This window comes from Maylandia zebra, linkage group LG11, assembly GCF_041146795.1.
Source record: "Maylandia zebra isolate NMK-2024a linkage group LG11, Mzebra_GT3a, whole genome shotgun sequence".
Classification (NCBI taxonomy): domain Eukaryota; kingdom Metazoa; phylum Chordata; class Actinopteri; order Cichliformes; family Cichlidae; genus Maylandia; species Maylandia zebra.
Genome location: NC_135177.1, coordinates 6,922,826 through 6,936,263, shown reverse-complemented (window position 1 = coordinate 6,936,263; position 13,438 = coordinate 6,922,826).

The window sequence follows — 13,438 nt, the reverse complement described above, 5'->3', positions numbered from 1 at the left end:
TGCAGCTATAGGGGGTTTATGGTATCACTCTTGGCTGGAAGCAGTGCTTAAACAATGGAAAAAACACTAACTTTGTACAAAAACCTCTCATGTTTAGCTGTTTCCCACTTTTTCTTTGGTCATTCGCCTTTTTTGGCCAGGGTGAAGGGAATATCTGCCATCAAACAAGAAGACAGCCGCATGTAACTACGACCGTGTTTGCTAGTTCACCTTACATGCATTAATTTAATAACGTGGTTAGCCTACTCAACGTGAATTACAGACGAACAACATTAAGCTACTCACACAGAGAAGAACGGCTGCTGCTGCCATCATCATCCGTCATCATTTCTGCTACACTGGCAGGGCTGCGGGCCAGCACTCTAATCTTCGGGTTCTTGGGGGATGTTGCTAACTCCGGGTCCAATAACAGGCAACCCACCCGCAGTAGATGTACCGGTGTGAGGTCTTGCTTCAAGCTATCGAATACGGCGCATTTCTCGGCTTTTAACAAAATGCTATACGTCACCAGGTTCGTTGTCAGATTCGAGGTGTTGCCTCCTTTGCACAGTTTCAGCTTGAAGCACTCGTTGCAGGCTGCTGAGTTTGCATCTTTTGCTGTGAAGTACAGCCAGACTTTTGGCCGCTTCGCCTTGGGCATTTTTAATCTGTAGCTCTGCTCTAAAAGAACGTACTACCTGGGCCCGCCTACGACGCTTGCAAAGGTAAAATGATTGGCTAGAATCCAAAGTGTATGACATCTCAGGGGAAAAAAAGCACCGAAATAAAGCACCGAAATGTACGCTGCTTTTCGGTCTGGTTACTACCCGTTTATGTCAGAACCGGTGCCGGTACCCATCCCTACTGCTGACCTTTTATGTAGAAATGTATGGAAAGTCATAGGTAATTCAATCCTCCCATTCAATCCTGATTCTATTAGGGTGATATTTTGTTTTCATAGATCATGCTAACTTTGTACAATATGCTTCCACTGCATTCACAGAACAAATTATTTTACATTAACAGATTCAATCGGGCCAACTAGAAAAAGCAAACTACAATGTTTTACATACATTTTAAATGTTCGTTTTCAAGTCAGATATAGAATATGAAATATGGATATTGTTATCACCTTGTTTTTCAGAACCTCCTATGATTTTTTTTTATGTTTTCTGGGAATCCAATCTATACGGTTAACCTCTTTGTGAAAAGGTTCCTAGCATGAACGATAAGAACTACAGCTTTTAGCTCGACACATAACATATTTTATGTGTCTAAATTCTGAAGCTAGTGATGGAAATATATTGTGTGTTACTTAACAAATCGTGGACCTCTTTTTATTCTAACTGAAGAGGAGCTCAGACAGCCTGTCTTAACAGATAAATCATATTCATAGTTGAGAGATGGGTGAAAAGCATTAGACCAGTCAAAAACCCTGAAAACGTTCAATTTAGTCACAGCTGAATTTACAACAAGTCATGATCATTCTGTACATTCCATCTTTTCCATAATGTCACATTTATGGTAAGAAAACAATGCTGATATAGTGCAGGTATCACTGATGATACATTCATTAGTTTATTTGAGGAGATACAAGAAATGGGTTTAATTTTTCCTAGTGATCAGTTATCACATGTCAGTTTCCCAAGATATATTTGTATGAACAACACACACACACACACACACTTATAAAGAAACACAGCAAAACAAACATCTGTCCAAAAGAAATATTTCCATACACACCCAAATAGATTCATTTTTAATTAGGACAAGATACTGCACTTTGAACATTTCTCATATAACCCTAAAGCAATTACTGTCACTGAAGGTGTGTGAAATTGGTGTAAAAACGCTAAAGCTGACTGCTAATTAATTCTTCCTTTGAAATGGCATTAAAACTCCCTTGAAAATATAAATCCCTTATTGCCATAGTAAACTCTTACAGGGACGGTGAAGAGGATATAAACCGGGCCAAGCATAACAACTTTTCTGTAACAGGTTCATTGGAAAGCTTTCATCCGTTAACGTTTTTCCATTTCTCCACTTCTGCCACGGGGCGGGGAAGAGGGCGAGCGGAGGGCTGGCGGATGGTGCCGAGTGCTTTTAAATTCCACTTTCCCCAACAATCCCACTTCTTTCCTCCTCTTTCTCTTAACTCAGCTGCTCCTTTCCATCTATTTCTCCTGTCTCTCTGCCTCCCCGTGTTCCTTTATTCTTCAGCCAATCCTTTTAAGGCTTCCATTAGAGCTTCAAATCAACTGATGTTCCTCTGATGCCAGCGCCTGTTAGAACTTCTTTCAGGATATCTATTGATCCTTTTGGCCTGACCATCTCTCTCTCGCTCTCTTTCTGAGTCCCTCTCTAGCTTAGTAAACAGGACCACAGGGAGTTCTTCTATCCCTGCTGGTTTGTCCCTTTGTTGAGGCTGGCACATCTCTGGCTCAGAACAGGCAGTGTCACCTGCTATCAGCCTAGTGCCATCACACTTTCCATTTTTGTCCGCATACATCCATCACCGTGCTTTCTTCATCACGTTAAAGAGTCTCTGAAAATGGATTTGTACTGTCCTGGTTGCCCATTTTATTTGTTGTTTATGGACAAAAATGCAATCAACATTTTGTAAAATTATAGAAGATGTGACAGAGAAAGAAAAGTAGAACAGAAGAGGTGAGTGGGATACTAATAAGCCTCATCAGCTGAATTCAAATTGAGAATGTTACCTTGGACCTAACCGAACAGTGACCGCGGATAACACAGCCGGGGATGCAATGGGCCAAAATAATCTCTGTTGGTTAAACATATTTATTCTGAAGTTAAATGTCTTCATTTTCTTTAAATATAAGTACACCTTAAAACATTTTAAACATATTTGTCAGTTACTGTAAACCATGAGTACTTCAAAATAACTACTTCTGGTAGCTGCAGTATTACACCATTTAAAAATATGTTTTTATGAGTTCAGTGTGTGGTTAAAGGTACAACATCCATGAAAACATAATGTGGAAAATTGCCTCATTTTAAAACAGTATGCTGGACTGTATAGTCACAGATTTTATGTTATGTTGTGTTCCTCATCCTCACATTCTCCTATTTAAGTCCAAACTTTAATGTACATAATCTTCCTTATGGCAGAAAGTACATTATAAGTATAATAGCCAGCAAGAAAGAAGGTTGCTGAAACTTGTGTTGAGCTCTGAGACTTGACATTTTGCAGTTAACTGATGTCCATTAACATGAACCCACCATAGGGAAGGAATAAGAACAGAAAAGGCTGCGTGTGGAGGCATGTGAAGAGTGGCAGCTGATTAGTCAGTATATTAGTTTGTGACAGGCTCCATGATATCAGTTTGAAGTAATGCCAGGCTACAGAATCTTAATGCCTCATCAACTTTCATAACACTCGTGCTTTTGACACAAGGCATTTTAATTTTCCTTCTTAATAATAACAATAATAATAAATTTTATTTAAGAAAGCGCTTTTCAAAACACTCAAGGACACCGTACACAAGCAATAACAACAACAAATATAAAAATTTACAAAATAATAATTTTTGTAGCAAATAAATGTTAAATGCTATCAGTGTAAGACATTTGCTCCACTATCTTTTTATGATGCATAAACTAGGCTTAATATTTTTAAATAACAAAGTAGAATCTGTGCAAGAAACATGGAGGTTAGTTCGACTGTTAGGACTGTTCATATGATGTTCAATTTTTTAACCAATTCACTCTCATTAACACCTGTTTGAAAATTATAATAGCTAATGGAGAAAACAAGGCCAGAGCAATGCAAATGTTTAAAAATGTGTTGTAGAGTCCACATAAAATGGGCATGAACTGAGTTAAAGGGATCTTGTGAAAAGTTTTTCTGGCTTGAATTGTCAAAAAAAAAAATGAAACAAAACATTTTCAGTTTTTAACAGTTGTGATATTGTCTTTTTCATATTTTCAGTTAAATGTATATTTGAAATGATTTACATCACTGTGGTGTTGGATTGTGGCTAATTTGTGTACTACCTTAAATAAATCTATTGTAAAATATGTCCACAGTGAAGAGATCGCAGTAACCAGTTACATTCATTGTTAAAGACCAAGAGTTTTTTGGAGACTGACATTTGAAAACGTGTCCAATCTATCTACCGCAGGTGGATTCTAGCGCCTTACTATTATGCATTTGGTGAACACCTTAAGTTAGCTACAGAGTGAACATGCAGTTAACTTTTAAATTGTGAGGGGACTGATTTGCTTTGGAGAGATAACTAAAAAGTAGATTTCTTGTTTTTATTATTCTTTTTTTCCATTTAGCTTCACATGTAAATACTTTTTTTGTATTCACAGAAAGCCCCTGGAATCCCCATCTATTCTGTTCTCTTAACCTTAATTTGATTTTTATTTCTTTAAAATATTTTAGTCATATCACCTTTTTCTTTGCCTTAACCTTTTCACTCATTTTCTATTTATTTCACCTTCACCTTTTCCCTTTTTTATTACCATCTAACTTTGCTGTACTTTATTTCTCATTCACCATCACATTTGCCCCTCTCTGCTGCTTCACGGCTTTCTCTTCCCTCTGATCTCTTTCCTTTTCTCTTGATTGACCACCATTTCAATAGCAGCAGCCAAGGTTATTTGGCAGACGCCACAGAGCACATTTGTTTGTCCCTCTCTGCAACTGAAGAAGACATTCTGCTATTCTAACAGACTCCAGAAGAGAGTCCTTTGAATTGGTTTATAAAGAAGGCCAGCAGAGTCCCTCTTTCTCTCTTTCCTCTCTCCTTCTCTGCCTTTGTAGACGCTGACAAAGGAGATTCTCTGTGTTTGCCATGGGACCAGATGTACCCAGGCAGTAGACAGGATGCTAACCCCTGGAAGCCCTTATGTTCCTACTGCTATAGGACATTAAAGCTACACTTAGCAGCTTTCCATATTGGCAGCAGAATGCAGAAAGTCTCTGCAAACACTGAAAATGCATCAAAATTTCACTTCAGATTCTTAGCACAATTGTATCACTTTGTACTTTATGGCCCTGCGCTCTGACTAAATTCAGGAATAAATCTTTATCACTGCTGTGTGTAGCAGGAAGACTTGTGAGTTGTATGCAGATAACATGGGTGTAATTTTACAGAAAAAAAACTGATTTCTGAAAAACTGAAACTGAAAGAAATGATTCCCAGTGAGAGGTGAGCACCCCTGGTGACCCAAAAGTTTTACGTTTGGTAATTAAGTTTGAAATCTCCATAAAATATTAGCCACTTTAAAAAGCATCCATAACCAACACTATCCTGCCATGAGGTTGAAGCTAAGTGTTACTTTTCACGTATCTCATTACTGGGAAAAACAGGGTCAAAACAGACTAGCAAGAATCATGTCGTTAATGGAGAATCAATTTCACTGATGAAATAAATCCATGACAACTCTATGAAGGAAATCTTAGTACTGTTGAACTAACCACTGAAATTTCTGCAGTGGACTGACATCGACCACTGAAGAACTTTCCAGGTACTCATGAAATTTTCAGATATCAATCCATATCTGGAAACATCCAGCCATTCATCATCTATCTGTCCATCCGTCCATCCATTCTTCAGTTCATCCATCCATCTATCCGTCCATTCGTCCATCCATTCATCCATCCATCCATTTGTACGTCCATCTATCCATGCATCCATCCATCCATCCATCCAGCCATCCATCCAGGAGCCTATCCCTCCTGTAGTCCTGTGTTCCTCCAAATCACCAGAGAAACCATAAAAACTGAATGCTCTGAACACTTGCAATTCAAAGTCTAATCTACTGTATTATGTTATGACAAAACTACCGAGTAACTGCCTCCTTAAAAATTACACACAAAAAACACTCACTTTAAATCAAACTACAACAATAGACCATGTTTTGAGGAGTCTCAAAAGTGGCAAGCATAACACATTGTTGTTCATGATGGATCATGCCTCATCTATTCAAAATACATGCTTCAGCCAACCTAGTTGTCCTTCATGTGATGTGGTCACCATTCTGGAAATCCATAAATTCTCATTAGTCTCCTCAATCAGTTCCACTTTTTTATACTCACACAGTGTTTTCAAAGTGTAACAGTATCCATCCCTATTCAAAGCACATAATCAGCTGCAAATGCTGAATGAGTCATGCAAAGATAAAAGACAAAGAATAGCCCCACATTTTTAAGGCATCATCCTTGCTCCTATTAGGAATCACTTCTCTCCTCAGTTCTTACATGCAGTGTAATCCTGCTCAGTATTAAAGGCTTGACTCCTGCCACTGGCACACAGTGCAGCCCAGTTTCCCCGCTGCTTGAGACACACAATAGAAAACAATCCAGGAGTTAGATTGAAGTCATGCAGAGGTCAGCGGCTCCCTTGTGCTGCCTCTGCTGGCCAATAGGGAGCAGAAAATGATGATGGTTCTTTGTGAAATGAGATGCTGTAACAATATACACGTGTAATGGTAATACTGTTTCTGCGCAGAGATGGTCCTACAGGCATATATAAGATGAGTAAATCACACCAAGGGGAAATTTCCACTTTGCCTCTATTCAGTCAGGAGCATTTTGCTCCGAGTGGTTCATTATTTATTTCATTCATTAGATCAGAGTCTCTTTTTTGTGGTTTCCCATTAGCTACATGGTTTCAATAAGATAGAATTTAAAGAGTGATGATTTATGTATACATGTAGTTTAACTTTTCTTCTAATGCTAATACTGTTGATGGCAATCATTGGGAATTAAGAAAGAAAATTACTCTTAATTTCTTTCTTTGATAGTATTTCACAGCCACTAATATTGCCTTGTGGCTTTTTGATTATTTCAGTAAGACAAAATCTGAGGGGTTTGAAGGTCTCTGCTTGAAATGACTGAAATATGTCACCCCTGTACTGCAAAGCAAGATCAACAAAATTTTTATTTCCTTTCGTTGTCTATCTTCTTATCATATGGCAACAGCAATCCCACTAAGCAGTTTAAGAAAGAAACCACCTTTCTGAAAACCCATGTTTAACCTTAAAAGCATAAAAGACTGACCCACAATAGAAATGCACATCAAAAATGAAAATATACTCTCCCCAAGGAAAGACAAAGATTAAAGTATATGGTTGATGTAAAAGGAAGGGGAAAAAATCTATTATCCTTTGATTTACATTTACCTTGGACATGGAGTGCATTTCGGTATTTATAGGCACTGGCCTTTACTAGTAACTGGTGATCAAAAGCTACTGTGGACTTCTACTGCAGAATCTCTGCAGCAGAGACGTGGTGCATGCAACAGTACCCATGTGAAAGCGCAGCCTTGTTCTTCCACCTGCTTTATTTGCCAGATTTACCTCCCTGTGTCTTTTCTCCATTTCCTGAAAATGAAAATCAAGGCTTGCCTTTTTGACACAATAAAAGAAACCACCGCAGACTTCACAAATACAACGGGTCATAACAGAACTGAAATCCCATCTTGAACAGAAGATCTACTACATTTAAATCAGGTAAGGAGTTTGTTTTTACAGTCCAAGAAGATGTTGATATCTGGAATTACTAAATATTTTTTAAGCACAACTCATTTCAGCAGCACAGTTTTACAAGTTAACACTCAACAAGCTCCTCTCATAGCTCGAGGAGGTTGGGGTGGTGGGGGGTTGGGATCTTGCTTCTGCATCTCCTGTTGCTCTTTTCGCTGTGCTTTCTTATCCTGCATCCAACAACAAGCTCATTAAACTGCAAGCAAACTGACATTTCACCCTAACTTCTCCCTCTCTCTCTGGTTTCACATCATTAAGTGGCAGCGTCAGGCTCAAAGGTAGCCGGGCAAACTCTTTGAGAGAAATGGCTCGCCTGGCAAGCGGGCTTTTTTGATGAGCTTGTCACTCCCTCACCCCAAACATGCCTCATTAGTAGTTCACTCGAAACACCTATACGCACCCCCTACGCCTCTTCCCTATTACACGCACACACACACACACACACACACACACACACACACACACACACGCACTTTCTCCCATCTCCCTCTCTGGCCCCCCTCCTGTTTTTCAGCACTAATTAGCTGGCTTCTCCCTCTTCTGTGCTTCCCCAGTCACATCTCAAAGGGAGACGGATATGATTTTTCTTTAACCCAAAGGCTAACTTAATCAGCTGAATTAATGACTTTATTACTCGTTAGGCTCCAGGCCATGCATTGCATTTCTCTCCAATGCCCAGTGCTCCCCTCTCTCTCTCTCTCCCCAGTCTCTCTTCTTCTTTTACCCCCTGCAGGAATTTTTACATTTCAAAAATAGAAATAAGACAAGAGAAAGGGAGGCACTGGGTGGCAGGAAGATATAAGAAATGTACTTGAATAGATATAAAGTTACAGGTATACCCTAATGACTATGTTAATAATCAGTTTTGAGTCATTCGTGTATAAGCAGAGTGAGTGTGGGCGTCTCCAAAAAAGGAAACACATAAGTGCACATAATATAAATGTAATTTTTTAATAAGCATATAATCACCATAACTGGAGGTAAAGCATGGAATAGCTGGATATTACAGTTCTTGACACAAAGGTAACAATCCTTTCATTCATTTCAATAATTTTTAATTAATCAGCACCAGCGTCTGTCAAAGATGGCATCAGGAAATGCACACGCAGAGACACAGACACCAGAAAATTACTACAGAGCCCAATGTCTAAACACTCCTTTTTAATGGCTACAATACGGTAATTAGTTGATACATCAGTGTCTGTCAGCAGATATATTACCACAATACAAAAACACAACTGATAAGGAGATGCGCCATTAGTCTTCTCATTTACTTGACAAAGTCGAACAGAGCCCAAGGCCTATACATTGAATTAAGTTCATTCAATGACAACAAAATAATGAGGTGGTTGTGCAGCTAGGAGACCAGCAACGGGAACTCACTTCTTATTGCTATGACCGGAGGAAACGGCGGCGCTTAGATACACCTGCGCTTTGTGAGCACAGACGGGCTTTTCTGTGCAGTCGATCCATCAATCTTTGTTATAATGTTGAGTTTTAGTGTGTGATGGACTTTGGGATCTAGATTACAATTAACAAAGTGAGTTGGCGAGAGTGAAGCAGATCCCCTGGAGCAGGACGGGGAAACATAAGGCCTGCGGGCCAGAATCGGCCCAGCAAAGATTGAAGCAAAGACTGAATGGCTTTGAACAATGTGAAGGAAATTTTGAACTAAACTTTAAATTTATGTTTTACCGCTTTTCCTACCGATAAAGACCTCTCCCATGTCCATCCATACTACACCAGAGTAATTAAATAATAGATAAACAAGAAAAGCTCTTCTTTGCTTTTGCGTAGGGTATTTTTTTGCAATTGTAATAATAATTTTCAATTCAATTTTCAATTTCAATTTTATTTCTATAGCACATTTAAAAGTCACAGGTACAACAAAGTGCTTCACAGACGAGCCATACTTGCAGGTTTACAGCAAAAAGAAAACAATCAACAACAAAAAAATACAGTTATAGGATGGTACTATTGCAACAAGCATGAACCGGGAAGAAATTAAGCTAAGTAGTTTGAAAGGCAAGCTTAAACAAATGGGTTTTTAACCGTGATTTGAAAGATTGAATAGTTTCCGACGCACGGACATCAACCGGCAGGCTGTTCCACAGTTTTGGTGCAGCAAAAGCAAAGGCACGATCCCCCTTCGTCTTTAGTCGAGACATTGGTTGCATTAGGAGCCCCTGATTAGAGGATCTGAGTGCCCTTGTAGGGATATATAAATTAAGAAGGTCAATCAAATAACTGGGTGCCAAGTTATTTAAGATTTTAAAAGTGTATAGAAGAATTTTAAAAACAATACGGTACTTGACAGGAAGCCAATGGAGGTTAGCTAGAATAGGGGTGATATGATCCTGTCTTCTAATATTAATAACTAAAATTATTTTTAAAAATCTGACATTTCCTTTGAATTAGCAAAGATTATGGGACAATCTCTAAAACGGATTATCAAAATCTTTTCTGTAATTTTACATATTTACTTTTCACGATTTAAGCCCAAAGACTTGTGTTGACAAACTGCTCACATTTACAACAGCAGCATTTTTACCATGAAGAAAAACTGAGACATACTGTTGGGTTTTTTGTTCTATTAAGATATAGGAAGGAATAAATGCGGATATATAAATAGTGAAATGTAAAAATGGACTGTATGTGTCCAGAAATGTAAAATGAGTTTGACATCCACGCTCTGATGTTATCATTTGTTGTTGAATTCCCCCAAGACCGTTATCCATTCAGTAATCCTGAAACCAGTTCTCTCTTCAAGTTACGGTCAGAAATCAGTCAGCAAGTTCCAAAGCTTGATGACTGATTTATGACACAAATTTGGAGTTTTTGTCAGTTGGAGTATAAATATTTTCAGGTTTGTGCATATTAGCATAAAGTTTGGTGCTTTTGTGGCCACTGTGCGCGGCTGGCAGTCCTTAACATTTGTATATAACATTTGAGAGAAAAATGAACACATTCTGCCTGTTACAGCAAAAACAGTATTTTAAAGCTTAAAGAACATATAACATCAGCAGCATTAAACAGGCTGACCACACGTACAAGCAACCTGAACAGAAGGATTTTTTTTATTTGTGTTACTTATATTAAGGATTCAAGGATTCAAGGAGCTTTATTTGTCATTCGCATCACATGTTAACATGAGGTGGAACAAAATTATGTACACACGGTCCCAGAGTGAAAGGAAACAAAAATAATTAGGAAACAGAATTTTTTTCAATGACGTTGAATAGAAATGCACAAACAAAAATGAAAATATATTCTTGATGTCTGCTGTAACCTGAAAATTTGTTGGCGCAATGTTGTGTTTTAGCACATTTTCACATTTATACCTGAGAGTGTTTCACTCATAAAGCCAAATAATGGAGCTATTCTAGATAGGCACACATTATTACAGCTCTTTGAGGACACACACACACACACACACACACACACACACACACACACACACACACACACACACACACACACACACACACACACACACACACACACACACAGGAGATATAACACCAAATTAAAGACAATTTAATTTGGTGTTTAAGAAACGTGTAAGTCAGTGGTTCACTTTTCATGATCCAGCCAACTGATCTGTTTAATTAATTAAAATAGCATTTTTTAAAAAGGCATTAAGTTCAATTCGATTGCAGAAAATAAATGTATAATGTAATTACATATACAACACTGGGGATTCAGAACCAGTGAGGAAGTCTGAGTTATGCCCAATGGGCCCCAGGAATGGAGACTTCCTGAGTTATGCATCTGCACTGGAGATTTCAGTAAAGGGACAAAATATTTACTGACAGCTCTATAGCTGCATACATTTCTTCTTTATTTCTTAAAAAATGTGCGATGTGCTAGCAGTATAATTAAATGTGGTAAACCACTGTGGTACTTGATGTGTTCAAAAACGTTCAAAAATTCCTGTTTGACTGCCAGGCGCACTAAACAGTAATGTGTTAAAGATGTCTCTGAGCTACGGTATATTTCTCCCAATCAACACCATTATAGTGCCTGATGATGTTATTGACAATACTTGTTAAGTCTAGGTGAAATGTCTGAGAAAGGAAAAGCACTCGTTATTGGCTTGTGCCATCTGAGAAGAGGAAGAGGAATTCGTGTGGGTGAAAACCAGTTCGTGCACGACAACGCGAGACTTTTTCACCCATATCAGGTTTCTTCTTTATAACTACAAAACCTCCTGTAAGGCTACTTATGCCATCCTCGTTTCACATAATCAATTTTTCTTATTCATGAGCCAAATTTACATTGTGTTTCCACTTACACGCATGGTTTGGTGCAAAATGCATCTGAACGTCTCACTTGAATGCAAACATTGCTCACCAGATCTAAGGTGAAACCAGTCTCCCACCGCTTCCCTTCCTGTTTTTAATGGAGCAGCTCCTTTCCCACAGGACCTATTAGTCAATTACACCTGAGCGTTCCTGTTTAATATGGGCTGAAAACATACCTGAGTTCCCAGCATCAAACACTTCCTTTGCTGCAGTCTTCCTGTGGTACACAGTAACGCGCGGAGTGGAGGTGTGTGTGTGTGTGTGTGTGTGTGTGTGTGTGTGTGTGTGTGTGTGTGTGTGTGTGTGTGTGTGAGACATTCAGAAAAAAAGCAGGAATTATTCATTAGCTTTCTATTTTGCTCTTCCAGCCTCCCTCCTGATCCTTGTGTTGAACAACTCTGGGGCTAATGCAGAATTGCAAATTAGCTCCCGGAAAAATCGAATTAATTGGCCATCCTCACAGGCTTCTTGTCAAAGTTTGGGCTGATGTGTCAACGATTCCCCTCCACGATTCATCTCCAGAACAGCTCTGCACAGTAGAGGAACACAGCAGGGAGGAGGGGGGCGACCAAAAAAAGAGAAAAACAAATGAGCAAAGCAAAGTACTCCATAACAACAAAACTACCCTCTGCGCATCAATTAATAAAGCACTTCAATTATGGCAAAACTTTCCCGAGTTGACTTCTCCTAACCACACAATAATTCACTCAACCAGGCGCCTGTCACTTCGTCCTCGCTCCAATTTCATAATCAGCTAGTGTCAAACTGAAGGACAGTGTTCGCCTGTGACTTTTCAACGGCGAACAAGCTGAAATAATGATGTTATTGTGGCTTCTGCTTTTCACAGACGGTATGATTTTGGACATAAATTCAATCAAGTCATTCTTTAAAGTTTTTCTAACAACGTAACCTTTTTTTTCCTACAGTTATATTTTGTGTCTTTCAACCCCCATATTTTAACTCATAATCTACTCTTATGCATGATCAATGAGACATTTAAACCCGTCTTATTTCTATTCAAAAAACCTACAAAGCATTATGCGTGCAGGGCTGCTGTGGCGGACAGAGAGCTGCAGCTGCTTCCAGTTTGCCAATATTTGTCTTAACGCGCCATCTAGTGCTGATCACAGTTATTACAAGTGCAATACAACAACTTTAATACAAGTTTAAATTTGCCCGTACACTTCTCGCAAAAAGACAAACTGACAGCTTAATTATGTCAGTTTGATTTAATTTAATGACCTTTAACACGAGGTGCTCTCCTTACATACTCGCCTTTAAAACCAGGGCTGTCAAACGTATTTTACTTTGTGGGGCATAAAACCCCAATTTAAACTCAAGTGGACAGGACCAGTAACGCTGCTGCCTAACAACCCATAAAAACAACAACTTTCTTTTATTGTAACAAAGTTTAATTATTAAGCACAGTCAAAATAATAGACCGTCCACTTATAATACTGATGATGAGCAGCCCTGTGATGATTTCAATAAAAATTGCTCAATTTTCCCAGAAAAATGATCATGTACAGCAGTAAATTTTAAGTTTAGCTTTAAGAAATATATTCAGATTACAGATAAAAGTACTGACAGGTATTACCCAGATTTTTAATACATTAATACTTTTTTACAGAAAAAGA